The sequence below is a fragment of the Otolemur garnettii genome, unplaced genomic scaffold (assembly GCF_000181295.1).
Source record: "Otolemur garnettii isolate 467f Iridium unplaced genomic scaffold, OtoGar3 scaffold00049, whole genome shotgun sequence".
NCBI classification, from domain to species: Eukaryota; Metazoa; Chordata; class Mammalia; order Primates; family Galagidae; genus Otolemur; species Otolemur garnettii.
Window position 1 is genome coordinate 12,799,599 of NW_003852444.1, and position 24,369 is coordinate 12,823,967.

General features: G+C 38.5%; 1 long non-coding RNA gene across 1 annotated transcript in view; it reads left to right on the forward strand.

Moving 5' to 3' along the window:
• LOC111725855 overlaps window positions 1-24,369 on the forward strand; it is a 118,510-nt gene that overhangs the window by 25,080 nt on the left and 69,061 nt on the right. Inside the window, exon 3 of the long non-coding RNA XR_002773813.1 lies at window positions 3,533-3,628. This is a non-coding gene — a long non-coding RNA (uncharacterized LOC111725855). The remainder of the gene's footprint in view (window positions 1-3,532; window positions 3,629-24,369) is intronic.

Genomic DNA, 24,369 nt, shown 5'->3' on the forward strand with positions numbered 1-24,369 from the left:
AAATGCAGGGCTACGGACACCATGTCTTCAATGAGTCATACTCAGAGACGTGCTGTCTGTTTGCCCCGCTGCTGGTGGCATTAACTCTAGTTCCTTGGTGAAGGCCAGGTTTCTGCCACGTTGCTGTGTTGCTCCAGTTTTTCTCAGGAAAGCTGCTCTTTCCCCTCTTTACCAATAATAACTAACTTGTGGCATGATATTTTTAGGTTTTATTCATACTTTATTACTCCTCAAACTTTAAGCCCACTGTAAAAGCATCCACTGATGCTTCTTGCTGGATTCGTGTATTCTTGTTATGGTTGACTGATGGTGATTTTTAAAATGCCTTCATTCCTTTTTCATTTATTAGTTGGCTTTCTTTCCCAGAGAAGAGCTTTCTCTTCTCTCTCTCATTTTATTTATTTATTTATATCAGTGTGGACTCATGGATTCTTATGTTATTCTTAATTTCTTGTCATTGTTGTTATTATTGTTATTTGATGCTCAAGTTGCCCCAGATTTGGCCAGTGGGGAGCCCCTTTGAGCTGGCTACTGTCTTTCTGACACCCATCCATAATCTTTTGAAAATACCCTTCCTTCTGTGCACAGAACAATGTTCCAGTAGTGCCTTCTCTGCCTCAGCCCTAGAATTGGTGGTTTTGTAAGAAGTTGTGTATGAAAGTGCCTGTTTCTTCATAGCCCGGCTATCAGTGACTTTTTCTGCTTAGTTTTTGCCAATCTGATAGTTGGGAACATAGCATCTCAGTGTAGTTTTGATTTGTATTTCTTTTATTAGGCATGAAATTGAACATCTTTTCAAATGTCTATATGAGTATGTGTATGTGTGTCCACGTGTATGTACATATGTGTGTGTATTTGTGTTTGCTCATGTCCTTTGCCCGTTTTTCCTTTAAAGTTTTAGTCTTTATTTCTCTAATTTTAAGAGTTCCTTATGTCTTATGGATATCAGCCCTTTATCTGTGGTATGTTGTAAATATCTCCTCCCAGTTGGTCTCTTGCCCTTTGTTTACAGTGGGATGTTTTTGGCCATACAGAACATTTTAAAAATGCTTTATTTAGTCAAACTGTTGAATTTTAGCTCAGTGGCTCGGACGCCAGCCACATACACTGAGGCTAGCGTGTTTGAATCTGTCCCGGGCCAGCTAAAAAACAACAATGACAACTGCAACAAAAAATAGCTGGACATTGTAGTGGGCACCTGTAGTCCCAGCTGCCTGGGAGGCTGAGACAAGAGAATTGCTTAAGCCTAAGAGTTTGAGGTTGCTGTGAGCTGTGACGCTACCACACTCTACCAAGGGCGACATAGTGAGACACTGTCTCCAAAAAAAAAAAAAAAAAAGAAAAAGAAAAATTATTGAATCTTTGGTCTTCCTGATTTTAAGCCATGGTTAGCTAGCCTTTTCCTATATCAAGGTTAGAGAAGAATTCACCATTTTTTCCCTCTAGTACAAGGATGGCTTCACTGTCTTACATTTAGATCCTTAATTAATTTAGAATTAATTTTAGTGTGTAGTGTGAGATGTGGATCTAATTTTATCTTTTTCCAAATGGCTAATCAGTTGTTTTAACATCACTTATTAAAGTTTTTGGCCCAGTTATTTTAGGTGCCACCTTTATCATATATACTGTTAAAGCTCTGTCTGTGCTTGGGTCTATTTTTGAACTTCCATTTTACTTGTTGGCTTCTCTGTCTCTTCATTATCTGGAAGGATGAGGCCTTCCCTCTAGTGTTTTTGTGTTTTCTGGGCATTTAATGCAAATTTATTTTTCAGTATGAGGCTCAGTATCAATTGTCTTACCTCCATAAAAAACTTGATATACTTATAAGGATTACATTAAATTTATAAATTAATTTATGAACTAATATTTTTATGAAGTTAACTAAAGTCTTTATTTGTGGCTTTTTAGGAGTTCTCTTTTTTTTTTCTTTTGAGACAGGATATCACTCTATTATTGCCTGGGCTAGAGAGCACTGGTGTCATCATAGCTCACTGGAACATCAAACTCCGGGGCTTAAGCAATCTTCCTACCTCAAACTCCCAAACTGTTGGGATTATAGTTGTCAGACACGGTGCCAAGCCCTTTTGTAGGAAGTTTTAAAGTTTTCCTCAGATGGGCTTTGCACATTTCTTACTCAGTTTATTCTTAAATATTGTATTTTCTTTGCTTTTTTTCCACTTAATACATCATATATAGCTGAACAGGCCAGTATATATTGATCTGTTTCATTTTTTACAAAATAGATCCATCTAGTCACTATTGTATCTTAATTTAACTTTTCCTCTGTTGATAAATTTCATGTTGCTTCTAATTTTTCCCTATTCCAAGCAACATGACAGGGAATATCTTTGTACCTTTGAGTGATTATGTCTGTAAAATAGAAGAGGATCTTCTTCCAAGATGGCACACTGACGTGGCTGGCAAGTTGGTCTTGGTTGTTGGTGGAAGGCCACAGTTCCTCCCAATGTGTGACTCTCCACAGTGCTGTGTGTCCCTATAATAGAGCCACTGCATTCCCCAGATCCAGATCTGAGAAGACAAGGCAGAAGCATCAGTGCTATCTTTAATCTAGTCTTGGAAATCACCCACTGTCACTCTTGTCAGGTTCTATTCCTTAGATACATACAAGCCAGTAAATTAAGCCCACATTGAAGAGAGGAGCTAGGTTTTATCTTAAAGAGATGAGTGTCAAAGAATCTAGGAACAGATTTTAAAATCACCACACTGTGTTCTAAAGAGGAGTGATGACATAATTTTGAAAAGGAAAAAAAATGCTATTTTGAGGAAAATTAATCTGGTAGCAATGTCAAAGATGAAGAAAGAGGTAGGAAGTGGGTCGTAGTGAAGTAATCTAGCAGTCACGTGATGGATTTAGTTGGGGGCAGTGCAAAGAGAAGCAGGGCACATTGAAGGGGTACGGCAGAATGATGAGAGGAAGAAGAAAATTAAAATGGTCTTGGTTTTCAGATGTGCAGAATGATAATTACAAAGAGAAATCAATTTTGAGAGGATAACAATGTTCATTTGAGTTTAGACATTCAAGGGGAAATTCCTAAAGTGATGAAAATGAAGAACCAGGTTGAGCTGTGTACCCAAAGGAGTATTTGCCACCTGGAAGTGGTGATTAAATTTTTCCACGGCTGAGTATGTCAAGAGAACAGAGCACTGAGGACTGGGCCTCAGTGAAAAGAGGGGTTTGCAGTACAATTAGGAAGTGGAGCTAGATCTGTAGCATGAGAGAGAAAGAAGAATCAGCTGTATTCCTGACAGAAACGAAAAAAGCGGAGTGATCAAGAGCTTTAGATGTTGCGAAATTTAAAGAGAATGTTGTTTGAAGTGAGTGCATTTGTGTCTGCAAGATTATTATAGGTGACAGCAGTTTAAATGGAGTAGAGCAATTTTGGAAATTGGATTATAACATTTAATTCGATGATTAACTTTTTAAAAAAGTGCTTGAGGTGGGAGGATGAGTGGCTGGCATACCATTCACCCCTCAGATTTTGAGATCTTCCATCTTCTTGCCTCCTGTTAGCACCATGGAGCCTCCTGGAATGACACTTCTTGCTTCTTGGATTGAGGGGAATGAAGTAGGATCTCACCTCACTTGTTTTCAGGGGGTCCTTTAACCGTAAGTGCAATCAATGTACTTTACTATTTTTTTACTTTACACATTGCTTTACTATCTTTGTGTGTGCTCTCCCCACCCCCTCCTCCTTTCCCTTTTTTCCCCTTCTCGCTGGTTAGTAGACATTCAGGGTCATGATTCAAGACAAGAGGTTGTCTATTTTTCCTCTCCTTACCTTCAATATAATACATGATTCATATGCTTTGTTAATTGAACTCGCAGGGATGCAATTAGCCTACAATAAATATAATTAAAATTGCAACAGACTAATGTAAATATTAAATTGAAAGATTATTCAGTAGTATTTTATGTTATGTTTATATATCTGTACATGTATTTAATCAGTTTTCCAATTAGTATAAAATAATGGTCAAGAAGATAGAACCAAAAAATGAAAACACTTAAAAAATTTCCTTAAGTGACATAGAATATTTTAAGATTTGTGTAAGGGTTTGAGATTAAGTAGACCAAAGAGTTGTATAGTAGAACACTGACAAAACTGGAAATTAAATCTGAATTTTTTCTGTGACATTGTATGATGATGGGTATTTAAATTTTTTTGTTCCTAATAAGGTTATTTTTCTTTTAAGATAAAACTTTGTGTCAATTAAAGACCTAAAGGAACTAAACCACAATAGCAGTAATAACTAGGGTTCCCAATTGAAGAGTAGTCTTTATGCCATGAAAAAAGAACTATTGTTGATAAGTTCCTTTTAGCACAAAAAGACATGATTGTTCTTAGTAACATCCTATGTGAATAAATAGGGCAGCCTGGGATAACGTAGCCCTGCTCTGCAGTGTGCATGGGTGGGCGGGGAGCATTGGAAGAGAGAAAGGGGCAGAGGGGAGTGAGGGGGAGCAGTGGGAGGGAGGAGTCTGTGCACCTTCCCTGTGGGCGGCTCAGATCACAGTGACTATGAAAAGGGCTGGGAGGGAGAAAGGTGCTAACCCTTCAGTACTGCCGCTGGGTTTCATCCTATAGACATTAAGCTTTTTCTGTGTGTCTGAGGGTGAGAGAGAGAAAACAGGGAGTGAGAATGCATGTCTGGGGAGATTACTGACTGTGCTATTTATTTTCACAATTGAAGATCTAGATAAATTCATGAAGATTCTGCCTTGACTTTTGCTACTTGTACTCGGGCAGTTGACAAAATATCGATCTGGTCAATTGATGTATTTTCCTTTTCCTGTCTTAGTCCCTCTTTGCTGTATGGTCTTTAAGTCTTCAGGCGTCATGAGTCCTAGAAGCTTTCACCGAGTGCCTCTTCAATTCCCAGTGCCCCCCGGTTGCTGGGTAAATCATCCTCCTCCATTCCCCTCTTTGCAGAATATTCTGGAAGTCATTCCATCACTGGGTTTCTACAAAATGTGTTATCAGCATCTGTGTGTTTGTTTTTCTTGCAAGGCTGAGGACCTTCACTGGGACAGGCCCAGTCTCATCCAGGTATCTCTACAACTAATAAAAGTTAGGTGAATGAAGAATGGCCTCATAGTAGATATGTTAGCTGTGGTCCATCAGTATGTGGTGGAAACCTTGAGCATGGAAGGGGGTGGGGGCCTGAGACGGGGGAGGTCTACCACACAGGCCTTAGGGATCTGGGTCGGGTGAAAGCATTCTGAATGGGGCGGAGTGCCTGGTCTTGTGGTACTGCACAGTGTGGGTGTCATGGATGACTTGGGAGCAAAAAACAAGTTAAATGCCACAGCCCTGCTACTCTAGAAGCTTGCAGTTAATTTGGTTGGGGGAAGTCTGGGAAGACTGGCCTTTGACTTGAGTCTTCCAGAGTATGTAGCTGCTCACATGAGGAGAACAAGAAGCACATTTTAGAAATAGCATGCACCAAATTGTAGGAGTGCCAACTGTCATTTTTTGAGAAGTTGAGGTGGGGTTTGGGGTTTAATGAAATTGGGGAGTGAGGAAGTAGCAGAAAATCAGATTGGAAAGGGCCACGTGTATACATTGAGTCTTTTCCCTACTGGTGGAGGGGAATCACTGGAAGTTATGAAATCAGAGGAATGGCACAGATTGGCACTTGAGAAAAACATCCCCTAGCAACGTGGAAAATGGACTGGAAGGGAAAAACTAAAGAGAATGGACTAATTAGGAGATGAGTGAGGCAAGGGCTTTGATTAATGCATTGATAGTGTAGATGAGAAGGCTGAGTTCAGAGTGTGGTTTTGGGAGGTGGAATTTGTGAAACTGCTGGAATTACATAGAGCAGTCATGAAAGAGATAGAAGACTAGAAAAAGGCTGAAGATTTTATTTTTAAACCCATAGCTGGGATGGGAGAGTAGAAAGGAAACATTGAGTTTGGTTTTAGACATTTTAGAGTGGGGCAGCCAAATGCAGATAACTAGCAGATAGTTGGAAATGTAACTCCAGTGTTTGGGAGTGACAGATGCAGAGTGTGGAGTCACACGTGTGTGAGTGGGTGAGATTACACCAGCAGAGCTAGCTGAGCAAAATGAGAGAGGGCTGTGCAGGGGACTCCAGGACACTCCAGCATTTAGAGGGCATACTTAGAAAAAGAATCATTTAAGAACAGTTTCAAAAGAGGAGGTAATCAGTAACATCAGATGCTGCCAAGAGGTCAAGTTGGGATGAGCAGTAAGTAATATAAGCCTGTCATATTTAACCAAGTTGGAGGCTATCTCAGTGAGAAAACTTTATAATAGTGGCATTAGAAACTCTATCCCAATGGTTAAGTGCTGTGGCTGTTAACAAGTAAAGACAATGACTTTAGACTACTTTTTTTAGAAAAGCAATTAAAGATAGATAGATTACAGAGGAAGGGTAGCAGGAATGTCTTTATTTTAGAGTAGTATTGTATACCTAGACACTGTATAAATAGAAGCAGGGAAAGGACAGACAAAAGACCAAAGGACAAGCATGTTCCTAAAAGAGATGGGAAGAGGGTGAGTCCAAAAACATAAGGAAAAATAGTAAACTTCCTCTTTAGAGGCTGAGAAATGGGGGTTACAGAGGTTCATGAATAGAGTTAGGCTTGGACTGGAACTGAAGAAAATTTAGGGAAGAACTGCCCTTATAGATTTCAGGCAAGATCACCTGCCAGAGGTGACAAGACGGATTGGTCAGAGGGCTTGAAAAATGTAGTGAACGCTTGGAACAGCCATTCTAGGGATTCCTTACTGGAATATTATTGTCCCTCACTAGTGGAATATTACCCAGCAGCAAGGGCCTGACTCACGTAGACAGCAAGTATCTCTACCGGGTGATAAAGTTCCTGATTTTCTCCCATATCCTTGGAGCTGGCACAGCTAAACTACAATATGATTATTTATTTACCTAATAAGTATTTTTTGAAGAAACTTTATTATGAAATCCTTTTAGATACCAAGCACTTTCCAATGTTTCCATGTGTGTGATAAGTTTACATAACATAAAATTGACCATTTGCGCCATTCTTAAGGGTACGATTTCATGGTATTCAGTAGATTGATATTGTTGGGCATCCATCACTGCCACACATCTCCAGAACTCTCTCACTTGTTGTACCTGCAACTCCATCCCCATTAAACAGCTCCCCATTCCTCCACTCCCAACTCCTGGAACCACCATTATGCTTTCTGTGTCCATGAATCCCACTACTCTGGGACCTCATGTAAGAGCTGTTGCACAATATTTGTCCTTCTGTGACTGGCTAATTTCACTGAACATAATGTCTTCAAGGTTTATCTGTGTTGTAGCATCAACACAGAATTGCCTTACGTATTTTAAAAATATCATTTAAACACATTTTTTCAAAGAACCAACTGCTTCACAACCATTACAGATTCTCCAGATCTGCCACATCAGTCTTGCACAGGGAAGAGTTAAAAGAAGGAAATGCACATTTATTACATACATCCCATGTCCCATGTAGCAGGTGCTGTTTCCTTTAACTCACTGAATCTTTGCAGTAATTCTGGGAGGTGATATTATCATTTTTCTCATTTTATAGCTGAATTAACTGAATTTCAGAATGATTAAGTAGCTTGTGTAAGGCCACACAGCTGCTAAGTAACCGAACTCAAATCCTGATCTTTCTGATACCAGGGGCCATCTTCTTTTTCAACCCTTCAGTTTTCCCTGTAGTCGTGTCTCTAATTACGTTATTCTGAAGGAGCTACATCTCTTTTTTGCCTTGAATTTAATTAAGTTTACTTTTAAGGTTTTTCTGGTGCTCAGCAAATGTACAAGACTCCTCATGACATTAAGCTCTTATTTTGTATCTGAGCCTTTAAGAACCAAATCAGACATTTGCCAAAAGTGGAGAATTAATTGTGTGATTAATTAATTCATTTCACATTGTTATTTGTTGAATATCAGGTATATTTGTCTTAGGTAATTTTTGTCTGGTATATCTTACCAAACTAAGTTGATAGATTCGTAGGATAGATTTCTGAAGGAAGATACAATAGAACCATATAGTTGATCACATCCCTACATCGACCACCTTCTACAGTTGACCTAATTTTCATAGGCTGGACACGTACCACATGCATGTATCAGTACAGTGGGCCTAGTCCCTTAGGTTAACCACCTCTGTATGTTGACCAGTTGTTCTAGTCCTTTGAGTACTAGAGGGAGTACCTCAACTTACAGAGGTCCTTTGGGAGTTTTTTTTTTTTTTCCTGATAAATAAACCTTACAGTTTTAATTACAAATGGAAAAGGAAGAACCTTTTAAGAAATGCAAAATACATAACGACTCATTTTTAAGGATCTCATAAAAAAGCAAAATAAAATTCAAGTAATCGGACTATAGTTATTTGAAAGCAAAAGTCATAATCTAAGATCTTCCATGCTGAAGGACTAAGATAAAAAAAATCTATAAATGTTTCTCTGAATTCTTGAACCTTTTATGCCACTGAAAGGTGTTTTTTTTCTTTGAAGATCTCAGCAATGACAGTTTTATACCAATTTACAGATCTGCTATTTCGGTAACTGGGGACAACCCTTATGGAAGTAAGCAGTGGGCTTTGGTGTTATTTGGAGACTAGACTTAACCCCTACATCTTTGTGTGTTTTGCTTTGAAAGCTTTGAGAGCACCGCTGATTCTGAGTTTCATTTGCATTCTATGACCAGTTGTTAGAGAGACTCAATGTCTTATTGACTTTAGAAAGTCATTCTCGGGAGGCGCCTGTGGCTCAGTGAGTAAGGCGCCGGCCCCATATACCGAGGGTGGCGGGTTCAAACCCAGCCCCGGCCAAACTGCAACAAAAAATAGCTGGGCGTTGTGGCGGGCGCCTGTAGTCCCAGCTACTTGGGAGGCTGAGGCAGAAGAATCGCCTAAGCCCAGGAGTTGGAGGTTGCTGGAGCGACTCCACTGCACTCTACCGAGGCCGAAAAAGTGAGACTCTGTCTCTACAAAAAAAAAAAAAAAAAAAAAAAGAAAGTCATTCTCTGAACTCTGTTTTTTGAATGAGTTTAAAAGAAAGAATACCAAAAGCCAGGCCCATGCTTGTAGTGGGTGCTTTGGAAAAGGATAAAGGTTCTCTGGGACCATCAGAGGGGATCAGATTACATGCTAATGCAAGGATGAAAATAAAGAACAATAAATCAGAGAGACAGTAAAATATCCTAAAATCTTCCTTCTGGCGAACAGTGCCACCTCATCTGGAATAGGTAATTATTTTCTCATCCAGAATAAGTAATTATTTTCTCTCCATTTTATTTTTTTCTTAAATATTGACAGAATTTTAAAAATTTACATTTTCTCCCCAATCAGTGGTTCATTTAAGTGTCTAGGTGATCAGGATACATAGAATCTCTTACCCATTTATTTTAAGGCTCTTCTCTTGATCGGAGTGTATAATTTAAAAGCAACCAATTAATGTCTATGCTGAAAAATTTCTTATCCTAAAAGTCACGGACAAAGGGAGGCATTTGCCTGGAGTCAAGGGTCTTAAACTGTAATCAGATGTTCGTGCATTATTTTTTTATTCGTGTGTAAAAGGAAGAACAATGTTCACAATATAGCAGAGGATAATTTTGAAGTATGTAACTTGTGTGATTTGCTGAGTCAGGTGAGTGGGTGATGCTGGGCAGAGTTGTAGAAACATCTGACTTCCAGCAAGGAATGAGAATCCATGCTAAATAGAACAGAAGCGAAGCTGAGAATGTGCTGGAAGAGAGTGCTATGGTTTGAATGTTTGTCTCCTCTAAAACTCGTTTTGAAATTTAATCCCCAGTGTGGCAGTATTGAGAGGCACAGCCCTCATGGATGGATTAATCTACTTGTGGGTTAATGCATTATGGGCTAATAGACTAATGAGTTATCATGAGAGTGGCACTGGTGGCTTTATAAGAAGAGGAAGAGAGACCTGAGTGAGCCTGCTTAGCCCCTCACCAAGTGATGCCTTGCATCACCTACAGAGAATCCCCATAGTAAGGAGACTCTCACCAGATGTCATTCTTTGACCTTGGGTTTCCTTGCCTCCAGGACTGTAAGGAATAAATTGCATTTCCTTATAAATTACCCAGTTCTAGATATCTTGTTATCAGCATTAGAAAGTGGACTGTAACAAAGAGAGAAGTCTCTGAGTGGTTAAGATGTGGATCTAGCAGTCACCTGAAAGGACTAGCTCTGGAACGTAGAGGGAACATGACTTCCCTCTGTTACCTGGGGCTTGAAAGAAGAGCTCAGCTTGGGTCTAGGAGAGGATGTGAATAGGCTAACAGAAAAGAACTGAGTCCTGGGAAAATAATGTCAGGGAAGGCTTTAGGAAATTCCTTTTAATATTTCAAACCTACCATGATAATTGAGTACTGTGAGATTATTATGTTTAAAGTTTAGTCCAAATTGGGGGCGGGTCACAATTATAAGAGAGACTTTACCTAACAAATGCAATCAGTGTCTTTGTACCCTACATGTTGTATCTTTATAACCTTCATCTTTGTACCCTTAATGAATCCCAAATAAAAAAAAAAACCCTCAAGATAGATGGAAATAACTCTGTTATTCCTTGCAGAGTACCAAGTGGGAGATTCTTATTGGTGGACAAGGGAGAGCAACATAACATCTTCATGGGAGAAAAACTTACATGAGTTTAATCATGACAGGGTGACGCAACCCAAATGGGGAACTTCTGTGGGGGCTGGCAGAAAGGGACGCTGTTTACCCAGCATTCTGTCCCTCATTTTCACCTCAGAAAACATGGCTAGATTTGGCCCACTTAATTGTGATAGATCCAGGAAGGGCAGAGACTTGGAGTTTATGTGTTCGTTTGGGGAGCAATATAGTCAATACATCAGACTGTAATCAGATGTTCAATATAGTCAATACATCATAGTATTTGAAGATATAATGGTAATATTAGTGCATGTCCTATATTGTACCTAAGTGCAGTTAGAATCCTAAAGACTGAGACAGGTCTGAGGTGTAGGGGTTACATGACACTAATTAAATTTATCCTTGGTTTTTGTCTTCATAGTCTGCATAGGTGTTAAGTTTTCTGAAACTTAGTCTACTTTAAATTGGAACAGGAATTATCCTTTGGTAACAGGCAACATCTTGGCTAACTTTCTTACTCAGAATATATTTAGTTAACGGGTAACTGTTGACACTTACTAAATGCAAGTACATTGTACGCTTTGGGTGGATGCAAAGGTGAATCGGATGCCTGTCTTATTCTCAGGTTGTCTGATCCAATGGGAGGTGGAGGGATGGACTGTCATTGGATGGTTAGAACCCAGACTCTCCGGTCAGACATAGCCAGTACAGATCCCGGTGTTGACGTGCACTAGATGTAGAACCTTGGAAGAAGCTCATCAATGTCTTTAAACCTTAAACTCTGTTACTCATTGCAGAGTACCAAGTAAGAGATTCTTGGAAGAAGTGGATCAGTCTCTAATCCTTGCAAGGTTATACATCTACTACCTGTCAGCACCAGGATCTGTTGTTAATAGTGCCTCTGTGATAAGGGTGCTGGAAGCTTCAAGAGGCAATGGTTGTAAAGGGTTTAGAAGACTCCCCAGAACATAGTGAGTCCCCTGTAGACATTGGCACCGCACAGAGATAAATAGAATGCACCTTGTGTTAACTCAGGTGTAAAAGGAGTTGAATCACACTGATAGGAATATAACTTAACTCATTCTTCTAATACGCAATTCTTGAGCCTGTGTCTTGCACCTATTTTGGATTCCAGCACTAGATCTAGTTTGTCTGTACTGAAAATAAAGCAGACTTAAGGAGCCATGTTGGTGATTGGCTCTCAAATTCAAGAGTTTGGCTGGCTATTAAGGATAGATGGCTATAAACATTTGAAGAATATCTAAAGGTTTTCAGGCAAATTGAATGAAACAACCAAAAAATAATTTGGTAAATAATAAAGAAGTAGTGGATTTGGATTTTCTTAGCTCACTGTTTTGCTCAGACACTGTGGTCATAACTTAGTTATCTGTAAATATTTAAGTAGATCACCAAAGCCCTGTGATGTATTTTACTCTTTTAAAAAAAGTTATGTAATATTTGGTATATGTTAAAGGTTATGTAATTCTATAGAATTAAAGGGACATTATCAATACATTGAAGCCTCTATGTGAGGAGCTTTAATCACTTACTTCATTATTATAGCTTGCTAAATGTGCCTTGGTCAGCAAGTAAGTGTTTCCTGAGCGCCACCTCTGTGTCTCCTGCCAAGCGTTTGATGACGGGCCTAGAACTCTTTTTAGCCAATAGGCTCAGTATTTGGGAAGGAGAATGGACGAGGAGCAGCAGGGGGAGTGAGGACCTTCTAGTGTCTAAGTCCGTCACATCTAACCAGGGAGAGTGATGACTTGAGAGAGCGATGATGACTGCTGCACTGCGGCTGCTCTAGCCTAGAATCGTGTGTGGAAGGGGGTTCTGGGAAGTATAGCTCCCTTTACCCAAGTTGCTACTAGTACAGACCACCACACTTGCACAGCTAAATACATTTCTGTACTTACTTGTTACATTGGAAACAGGAGAGACATTCAGAAGTGCTTCTGTTAGAAGATAACAGAATAGTTATTCAAGATAGCAGATTAGTTTTTAAAAGCTTAACTTGATTATATCATTATTTTCTTTTCCATCAAGCTGTATCTATTTTTAAAGTTATGAAATAACTTAAAATGCAGAAGTAATTTAATCTTAAACTCCTCTCTTGAAAGAAAATATTTCTTTAATTTGACAAATTAGTTTGGATCTCACTGGGCTAAATTGTTTTTTTTTTAATTATCCAGTACAGTGCCATCTAGTGACAAATGGTTTACCTGCTGATTGCTGAAAATAGTTCACCACACATTTACTTTTGATAAATCAGGAACTTCTAATTAAGCCTAATTTTTAGACATATATTAGAGATTAATTTTAAATACATATTTGCAAATAATTAGAAAAAACCTAGAAAAGGAAAAAAATAACTAGACAATCTTTTTTACCCTGAGATTTTACATACAATATTAATCACCATTTACTCAACACCATGTATCTCTAGGAGTAAAATCAAATTTTTGTTTATTAACTTAATGGGGTTATTTTAGAAATGCAAACTAGAGGAATTAGCATGGCCTTTAAAATCAGGAAGACATGAATTTGTCTTTTTTTGCCATTATTTTTCTCATGATCTGGGATATAATTAGTATCTGCCAGGAAGTATTCCAAGCACTTTCTATGTACTGACTCATTAAATATTCAGAAATCCTTATGAGGTATTTTATGAATGAGGAAGCCAAGGCATAAAGCAGTTAGGTGTACTTACCTCATTGTTTTTCAGTTATTTGTGTATTTTTCTGTTTCTGTAATAGAGAGTGCTCTGTTCAGGTGAGGATCTTACTCAGGAGTAAGAATATTTTGTTTTCCCAGCATCTAGTATGGACTGGTTTGTCTACAGTTCAGCTGGTAAAGATTTTATGTTTTTTTCCTACCATGAAATGGAAACATAATGGCAACAATAGAAAATTAAATTGTTTTGATAAATTTTGTATTTTCTCTATATTTTCTTCAAGAGTAAAAATATATATGTATGTGTATGCATGTGTTATATATATATATATATTTTTTTTTTTTTTTTTAGATATAGGGCTCAGTCTGTCACTAGGCTGGAGTATAGTGGCATAGTCATAATTTCCTGCAGGCTCCAGCTTCTGGGCTCAAGTGATCCTCCTACGTTAGCTTCCAGAATAGCTGGGACTACTGTGAGGCATGGTCTCTCTTTGTTGCCCAGGCTGGTCTCAAACTCCTGACTTTAGGTGATCCTCCCACCTTGGCCTCCCTAAGTGCTAGGATTACAGGCATGAGTAATTATCAGACCACAGCACCTGGCTTATATGTAATTTTTTAAAGAGTATTATGCAGTGACACAAGCAATAAACCAAGTCCACAGCTCTGAGTTCTAGCCTCTACAAGGCCAGTTTTAACTTAAATCTAAGTTATACACGTACACAATCCAAAGAGTACAAAAGTCATCCAAGGCTTGTTCTAGAGACTGGTGGTCCTGCCTGTCACTCCCACCCCATGCCCAGCTCCCTGCAGCTGATTCTTCTGTTAGTTGCCTCCAAATCTCTAACCAGCACATTGCTGTTGTCAGTTTTTCTGTCTTGGACATTACCTTTGACCTCTCATGATAGAGGAGGATCTATCTTTCTTATGTGCCCCCAGCCTCTGTGTACAGCCCTTCTCTCCTCTCATTATAGTTATTAAATTTTGAATAATACTTAGCATTTACATTATTATGACTTTGAAAACATTATTCCTAGCTGAGTCATATGGTTAATTTTCTTTGCAGAAAACTTTTTGTTTTCTGTGGTGTTAGTAATTGTTTTTTTTCAGAGGAAGTGTTATTTATTTGCCTAGATTTTATGCACTTACCATTTCATCATCCCTAAACTCTTCCGCAGACTTGTGCCACTTATGTCTAGAACATTAATGGTTCCATGAAACAGCTGTGTGGATATTCTGTCCCAACCACACACGTCATAATGGACAACATTGCCAGCCAGCACACAGCCTTCCCCTCTGACCCGGTTGTCTTCTCTCAAGTTAGCTGGAGCAGCTCTGCTGTCTCCCACAAGGGCTGTGCTATGCAGGGTCTGGCTGGAATTGGAGCCTCGTTTGTATATGAGAGGGCTTGTCAGCAAGAGCCATGGTAAGTATGAGTCTTCTGAGAGGTCATAAAGAAGCGGAGTGGGGATGTAAAGTTGCTGGGGTGAAATAAAGACTATGGTACGTAAGACACTGAGCATGTGAGCAAATAATAGTTAAACTCTTGTTTGAAACAAACTAAGATAAAACAGAAAGAATTTTTGATGGCAGATCCTGATAGACTGTTCCAGGAAATGTTGTTGGTGACATGAATGATCTAATGTTGTCTTGCAGATATTTTGCCTACTTCAATCATAGACTTGCTATGATTGTGAATAGAGCATTATTATTATACACATGGAAGAAAAACTAGATGACTGAAGGAACCTGTACTATTGTAATTAATAAAAGGATTTGCTGCAGAACTGTCTACATATTCAGTACACAAAAGCTGTCATTCTCGATGGCTAGTGCTAGGAGGCCACAGAGCATGATTCTGGTAGATATAGGTTTAGTCCTGCCCTTTTCCTGTGGAGTTAGAAAAGGAACCTGGGGTAAACAGCCTAGGTCAGCGGTTCGCAATCTGTGGGTCGTGACCCCTTTGGGGTTCTGTTGCATATCAGATATTTACATTACAATTCATAACAATAGCAAATTAGTTATGAAGTAGCAATAGAAATAATTTTATGGTTGGGGGTCACCACAACATGAGGAACTGTATTAAAGGGTCACAGCATTAGAAAGGTTGAGAACCACTGGCCTAGATGAAATGCTGTGAACACTTTTTAAAATTCAGGATAGGATAAACTGTTAATAGATTAAAAATGTCACCCTGCTTTTCATAATGCAAAGTGAATAAATCTGAAATGTGCAGCACTGCTTCTTGATAGGCTTGTGACAGTCTTTGTAAATAAAACCAGCAAAATATGTATACTTGTGTATCACTACCACTTTTTTTTTTATCATATTCTGGAAGTTCGTGGGTTCTGTAGCCTTCTAATTGGTTTCATTCTTTGTCTTCATATTCCTCCAGTCTGTTCTGTTTGTTGAAAACAAAGAGTTTCCATCAAAAATAGTATGGTTCCATTGTCCTCTAATAAGAAAACTTTGGTAGTCTCCTGTCACATAGTATTCAAATCCAAGCCTATCCATTTATTCATTCACTTACTCATTCAACAGATGTGTTTTGAGTACCTTTAACTGAGCTAGATCAAGACAGACCCTCAGGAGTTCTGCCCCTGTGGGCCTTATATTTGCACATGCATTTTCTGAGTATTCTCCAACAGCTGAAAAATATATACTTTTCACCCCCTAGTTTTAACCTTTGTGCCTTTAAACATAAATAAACCTGTCACTTTTTTAGGTTTAAACATAAAACATAAACATAGACTCAGCCCCTGTGCCTCAAGTGGCCAAGGCGCCAGCCACATACACCTAAGGGTGGCGGGTTCAAATCCAGCCCGGGCCCACCAAAACAACAATGACGGCTGCAACCAAAAAATAGCCAGATGTTGTGGCGGGCACCTGTGGTCCCAGCTACTTGGGAGGCCGAGGCAGGAGACTCGCTTAAGCCCAGGTGTTGGAGGTTGCTGTGAGCTGTGATGCCACCGTACTCTACCCAGGGGAACAGCTTGAAGCTCTGTCTCAAAAAAAAAAAATAAATAAATAAAATAAACATAAAGCAACCTGTTGTTTTCTGCAACAACAGGAAAAATAGCCAGGCGTTGTAGTGGGCGCCTGTAATCCCAGCTACTTGGGAGGCTGAGGCCAGAGAATTGCGTAAGCCCAAGAGTTTGAGGTTGCTGAGCTGTGACACCATGGCACTCCACCCAGGGTGTCAGATTGAGACTGTCTCAAAAAAAAAAGATTCTAAATATGCATATTGTCTTGCTTAAGGATAAGGTAGTCTTTAAATATTTTATATTTCTCATGCCAAATATATTCTATTCAAGGGAAATATTACTTTGATGATAGTAGCACATCCCATGGGTTGCTTTCCCTGCACCTTTCCACTGTCCTCTTGTTTTCTAACAGAACCTCAGTTTTGTTCAGGAATGCATTCTCTGCATGCCCAAATGCTTTGGGGGAAAAGGTGGGCTCAGGTCACAAGTGTAGCCTACAGATGTCTTGAGGGTTGTGTTCTTGCTGATTGGTAAGTTTGAGCATGAGCACCTCACCCAGTCCTGGCCCATGAGGGCAGCAGGCTTCAGGAAAAGTCTTCCTACCTGATAAAAAAGAGGTAGGTGGGAACTTCTGCCCACTGAGGGCTGAGCTGCAGCCATGACAGGAGCTAGCTTAAGCTCCAGGGTCACGAGGAGGGAGGGGAGAGTAGAGTGAGGGCTGGTGCTAGTACCCTTGCTGGTGTCAGTGAGCCGTTCTTCGTTGCAGCTTCTTATTATGTGAAGACATAAAGCTTAGTTGATTTGATATTGTCTCTTATTTGCAGACAGAGGCATCTGGCTAACTCTTCCCCTTCAGGTTTCACTTTAGGTTTTCCTGTCTCTCACACGTCCCCTTATGACTGCTGTCATGGCTTTATCTCACTGTGTTTTATGTAGTAACAGTTATTTGCTTCTCAGTTCCACAATTGACTACGTGTAGATCTCTTATCTTTTTATCTTGTTCACTGTTGTATCCTTAGGAACTAACACAGTACCTAGTGATTCCTAAGTTTTTAATACCTTTAATTCATTCAGGATATCCTGAAAGTAAACACAGAGTTTCTAGGGCAGGGACAGATTATTATTGTAACAATGACCTATGATAAGAGACTTTTTACAAACCCTGGAACATCTTTGCAGTCTTGGTTTGATCTTCTTTCTGAGATATAAGCACCCATCTCAGGGGAGGTAAGTCTCTTACTAGCCACATTCTCAGCTGGTGATTTTTAAGGCATGTCCTTTAACCCAGGTCTGACTGGGTTAATACTGACACAATAAATATTTGATAAATGATTTTTTTAGATTTTTAACATGTTAAAGGGATCAGTTTAACTCAGCAATCGCAAAAGGGACAAGGACTAGGGGATTTGGGAGGATGGAGGGAATGTCTCAGAACCATTGGTGGTTTTTTTTTTTTTTTTAATCAACAGTGTATTTCCCATCTCTAATTCTGACCTGCTCCAGTTGCTATCATGTTCTTAGGGGTTTTTGGTTATTTTTCTGGCCAGAAGGAAGATGAGAACCCTGAAAGAGGCCCCACAGTGTTTGAGGCCCTTCCATAGCCTTTCTTACTAAAGTTAGTAATGGAACCATTGGCCGTGACACCTGACCCCGAGACTGCTCTGTCAGTGTTCATTCCAATCCTGCCTTCTGTTTTGTGTTCACCTACGTGGATTTGGTGGGGTTCGTTCAAGGAAATTTCTTTCTCTTTTTGTATTGATTGATGGCTTGCCCTTTTTTCACAGAGGGTCTCAGACAGCTTTACAGCAAAAATACATAAAATGAAATAGCATATAAACAAAGTCAGAACTAAGAAATAAAGGTTGCACAAATGTTGATGTTAATTCAGATTGGCTTTGTTTTTTACTGTTGCCTAGTGCAAAATGACAAACAGCATCAATTATGTTTGTTCTTAACACTTTCATTTAAGTCATAGGCCCACATGATATAATCTGTGGGTCCTCTTCTGAGAAAAGTGAACACACAGACATTCAGTTAGGCTATAATTTCTGACTTAACCCCTCCCCATTTGGGGTTCATGGATCTTTTGTTATCAGCAAAGATGAAACACATTTATTTATAGGAGGGGGGTATGTTCTTCGTATTAGGTTCTAAAAACTTCATTTCTATAATAAAATATTTTAGATATACAGAAAAATAAACTAAACTACCAAATACATACTATACAGTTATGTAGTCCTTGCTTTAGAGTTTTTTTTTCTTCCTTGAGACAAGATCATGCTCTGTTGCCCAAGCTAGAGTGCTGTGGTGTCATCATAGCTTGCTGCAACCTCAAATTCCTGGGCTCAAGTGATCCTCCTGCCTCAGCCTCCTGAGTAGCTTGCTCTATAGGCATGAGTTATCATGCCTGGATGCCCTTCTTAACAAATTATTAAGTGGACAGTACAGTGTTAACTATAAGCATAACGTTGTAGATCACAGTAGATCTTTAGAACTTTTCCATTGTATGTGACAGAAACTCTGTTCCCATTGAATAACTGCTGGCCATTTCCCCTTCTCTTCAGTCTCTAGCACTAACATTCTACTTTCTGTTTCCAAGACTTTGCCTACTTTAGATTCTTCATATATGTGGAATCATGTATGTCCTTCTATGACAAAAAATTGTAAACAATTTAAACAAGTAATTTCATTTAACATACTATCCTCAAGGTTCATCCATGTTATAGCATAGGACAGGATTTCTTTTGTAAGGCTGAATAATATCCCATTGTATGTATAAACTGTATTTTCCATTTATCTGTAGATGGATATTTATATTGCTTCCATCCATTGGCTTTTGTGATTAATGCTTCTGTGAACATTGAGGTTCAGATATCTCTATGAGATCCTAATTTCAATTCTTTTTGGATAAATACCCATAAATAAGATCACTGAATCATACAGTTATTCTGTTTTTAATTTTTAGAGAAATCTCCAAATTGTTTTCCTTAGCAGGTGTACCAGTTTACATTCCCACCAGGGCAGAAGGGGTCTAGCTGTTTCAGATCCTTGCCAATACTTGTTACTTTTTGCTTTTGGGGTTTTTTTTAATTTTTATTTTTTGAGGCAGAGCCTCAAGCTGTCCCCTTGGATAGAGTGCACTGACATCACAGCTCACAGCAACCTCCAACTCCTGAGCTCAAGTGAGTCTCCTGCCTCAGCCTCCCAAGTAGCTGGGACCACAGGCGCCCGCCATAACGCCCAGCTATTTTTTGGTTGCAGCTGTCGTTGTTTGGCGGCCCGGGCTGCATTTGAACTTGCCACCTTAGGTGTACGTGGCTGGCGCCTTAGCCACTTGAGCCACAGGCACCCAGTCTGTTTTTATTTTTATAATGGCCATTCTAATAGAGACAAAGTGACACCTTATTGTGGTTTTCATTTGCATTTGGGGATTAGTGATAGTGAGCATATTTTCATGTACCCTTTGGCTATTCGTATGTTATCTTTGGGGTATTTTTCCTATTTTTTAAAATTTGTAAGTATTCCTTATATATTCTGGGTTTTGACCCCTTATCATATACACAGTTTGCAAATATTTTCTCCCATTTCATGAGTTGCCTTTTCACTCTGTTGCTTCTTTCCTTTGCTGTGTAGGAGCTAGCAGTTGTTTTTTGTTTTTGTTGTTGTTGTTGTTTTAATATCCATCTTTGATACTTGTAGCTATCCTTAATTTTTTTATAAATACAATATAAATAATATATATGTAGTATTTCACCCTAAGACTGTATCACTTTGTGTTTATAATATTCTGTTGATTGGTGTTTAAATTGTTTACAGTTTTTGCTAATGTGTATATTCTTAGATGTGCCACATGTGCCAGATCCCACATGTGAGATGTCCTCACATGTGCCAGATTCTTTAGTGTACATATTCATGAATGGAGTTGCTTGATTGTAAGTATGAGCACCTATTTCCACCTGTATTACCAAGTTGCTATCTAAAGTGGCTGAATTGGTTTGACTTTCTTTCATTTCTATATGGTATTTAGCCAGTCTGGTATGAACTGAGTTTTGAACATCTTATGTTTTTTCACTCAGATTTCTTTTTCTGTTAATTGGCTATTCACAATTCTCATTTTTTCAAATCTTTTGTTTGTGTTTACTTACGGATTTTTAGGACTTGAAAATTAAATATTTTTTTGTTACATGTGTCATTAATATTTTCTCCTGGTCTGTGGCTTGATATTTTTCATTTTGTTTAAGACTCTTTTTGTTTAGAACTTAAAACTATTTAACATAGTAACATTTATAAGTCTTTTACTTTGTAAGTTTTACTTTTTATATGTTATTTTATAAATCATTCATTACCCAAAGGCATTTTTTATTACAGTTTTTCAAAGTTTTATTTTTATACTCTAGTTTGTAATTAGCTTAGAAATATTTCTTTGTAATGTGATACAAGGGTTTTAATTTTTTTTTTTTACAGATAACCTACATTTCAAAATAGCTATTGTTTAATAGTCCATGCTTTCTGCATTGATTTGCAGTGCCATCATGATCATATATTAAACTTTTGAAAATATGTGCGTCTTTTTCTAGATGCTCTGTCGATTTTCTTTTGCTTTTACTATTTTATTTACCATGATTTCATGCAGGTTTTCAAGTTTTGGAAAGAAAGTTTGCTCCTTCAAATTTGTGAAGGCTGTTCTTGGCCTTTTTTTTCTGTGAACTTTAGGATCAACTTAACCATGGTCCATGAAAGATCTTGTAGGGATTTTGATTGAATCATAATTGAATTTCAGTTCAATTTAGGGATATTTATTCTTATATCCACAAACATAGTCTATTTCTTCACTAACTAAGCTTTATAATTTTCTTTTTTTTTTAATTTTTTATTGAATGGTAACTATGTACATTAATGCACTCTGGGGTACAGTATATATATAATTTTCTTTATAAAGTGCTTCAGTATTTTTTTCTTATTAGAAAGCTTTAGCTTAAGTAACCTTTTAGAATGGTAGCTTTTCCTTTTAAATTTCTTTTTTTTTTTTTTTTTTTGAGACGGAGCCTCAAGCTATCCCCCTGGGTAGAGTGCCATGGCATCACACTCACAGCAACCTCCAACTCCTGGGCTCAAGCGAGCCTCCTGCCTCAGCCTCCCAAGTAGCTGAGACCACAGGCACTCGCCACAACGCCTGGCCATTTTTTGGTTGCAGCCATCATTGTTGTTTGGCAGGCCCGGGCTGGGGATTCGAACCCGCCACCTTAGGTGTATGTGGCTGGTGCCTTAGCCGCTTGAGCCACAGGCGCCGAGCCTTCCTTTTAAATTTCAAAGTGATTTTTGACTTATAGGAATTATATTAAATTTTATATATAGATCTTATATCCAGCAACAGTGATGAACTTCTTAATAGTCTTCCTTCATAACTCTCTATAAAAACAGTTATCACTCAGAGGTAACAACAGCTTTGTCACTTCATTAAAATTTTCACATTTCCTTTCTTTTTATGACACTAGGTTCTCTATTACATTATTAAATAAAAGTGGTGATTATAGATGTAATTGTTCCATTTCCTAGCTTTTAGAGGAAATTCTTCCTTTACTTAATCATTAAATATGATTTTGTTATAGGTTTTTTATGAACTTCTTTTTCTAACCCTAATAAACTAGATTTTTTTTTTTAAATCATAAAGGTAGCTAAGGAATTAACAAAACCACTTCTCATTTCTTAAAGACAAATCTGACCTTAGATGAACTTTCTACTTAGTTCCCCTGAGTCCTGATAAAAGGGGAAAGTCAACCATGTTACTAGGCAACATCATGGTGGTCAAAGTGACCTCTAGTATCTGCACTGGGAGGATATACACATGAACTCTAAATTCTTGGTTAGAAACTGTAGCTTTGAGCTTCCTCAGGAATACTGACTTTTTAGAAATGGTTATATTCTTTGTGGAAACCCTGGGAGCTGTGACTGAGACCATCATTTGACATATTGGCTTTTCTTTGGGATGTGAGGCTTCTACTATGAGGTCTGAATAGCTGTGCACCCACTCTTGTGATTTTCATTTCTTTGCATGTGAGCTGTCCCTTGGATACCCTAGAGAATAGCTCCTAGATGGCCATGTCTCTTGTGAGGACTCCTCACACAAAGAGAACACCTAAAACTGCCCCACTGGCATGCTGTGCTTTCCTCCTATGCTTTCAGGGTAGATGGCTGATGTGTGTGACCTGTGGTAATTGAGTAGCTCAGAATGTGTAGTTAGAAGTTCCATGTGGGGACTTCAAACAAAATACAGAGTGCATGTACAAAGTACAGAAATAACACATCACTGGGAGCTAGTCTAAGTTTATTACTCTCACACATAACCATCAATTTCTAATTTTTACCTATTAAAATATTCATTTCCATTGACTATAAATACATATTATAAATTTAAATTTAATCATCTATTAATAAATATGTTGGATTCTATATGTGTTTACCAATCCTGAAATGATTCTGCTACTTAAAAAAAAAAGTATAGTGGCTGAGTGCCCATGGCTCAGTGAGTAGGGCACTGGCCACATACACTGAAGCTGGCTAGCCTGGGCCTGCTAAACAACAACAACTGCAACCAAAAAAAAAAAAAAAGAAAGAAAAGAAATAGCCAGGCATTGTGGCAGGCACTTGTAGTCCCAGCTACTTGGGAGGCTGAGGCAAGAGAATCACTTAAGCCCAGGAATTTGAGGTTGCTGTGAGCTGTGATGCCACAGAACTCTACCAAGGGCAACATAGTGAGATTCTGTCTCAAAAACGAACAAACAAAAGTCTGGTAAATAATATTTTAGACCTGTACTATTTAATGGGTAGATGATTGCTATTCTAATATAGCTATTAAAATTAAATATAATTTAAAATTTAGGTTCTTAGTCACACTGGCCATACGTCAAATGCTCAATAGCCACATGTGGCTAATGGCTACTATTTGACGGTGGAGATGGAGAACATGATCATCGCTACAGAAAGTTCTGTTGGACAGACTTTCTTGGCTTTATTTTTTTAGTTATCTATATTATCAGAGAGCTGTATATTCTGTATATGATATGGCTAGATGAACCAATCACATGTTTCAGGGGCAGTATGGGAAACCCCAGTGTGTTTTTTAGGTAATGATCCACTAGAGCAGGGGTCCTCAAACTTTTTAAACAGGGGGCTAGTTCACTGTTCCTCAGACCATTGGAGGGCTAGACTGCGGGCCCCAGGACGAGTCGGTTGCTAAGCAGGACAGGCAGTGGCAACAAAAACACCCGGTGGGCTGGATAAATTTCCTAGGTGGGCTGCATGTGGCCTGCGGTCAGTAGTTTGGGGACACCTGCACTAGAGGAATAATTCTCAGATTTGAATACCATGGTGTCTTGTACAGGGTGTCTCAAAAATCATACATTTATTTACAGAATATTCACTACAAAATTTTACAAAGTGGTGGCCAACACGTAGAGAATATTTCATAAATATTTTATAAAGTTGTATAGTGAATATTTTGTAAATAATAAAAATACATTTAGCTACCATTTCCCTTTTTCCCTGTGTGTGGCAACTTCAGGGACACCCTGTATTTTTCCCTTCTAATCATGTCTAGTGTTAATTTTGTAATTGATCGATTTTCCCTTTTTTACTTTGTCTATGAGAAAGTATAGGGACAAATTTATGGCTCAGTTTAAGTAACCATTTGGCCTACATATTTGTAAGATTTTTTTTTTTAAAGCTCTTGTTTTATCTCTCAGTCTGCTTATTTTCTTGTCTGGGTTTTTGCATTTATAAAATACAATTTTATTGTAATTTCTTCATTTTAAGGAGAGAAATTATTTTAAAAAGTATGATGAATTAATAAATTTGAGATTTTGATTAACACGTTAGTCATTTATTGCTTTAGTCACTTGTGAAGAGCCACTTGTTACTGGACACCAGTAGTGAGGAACAAAGGAGGTAAAGGCAGCTGTGGCTAGTGATGATCACAGTACCCATGTGTATTATCCACACATCCTGCTGAATGAGCTGATGTAGAATGTTCACCGCCATAACGCCAGGTTAGCAGGCTTTATGTAGGACATTTTT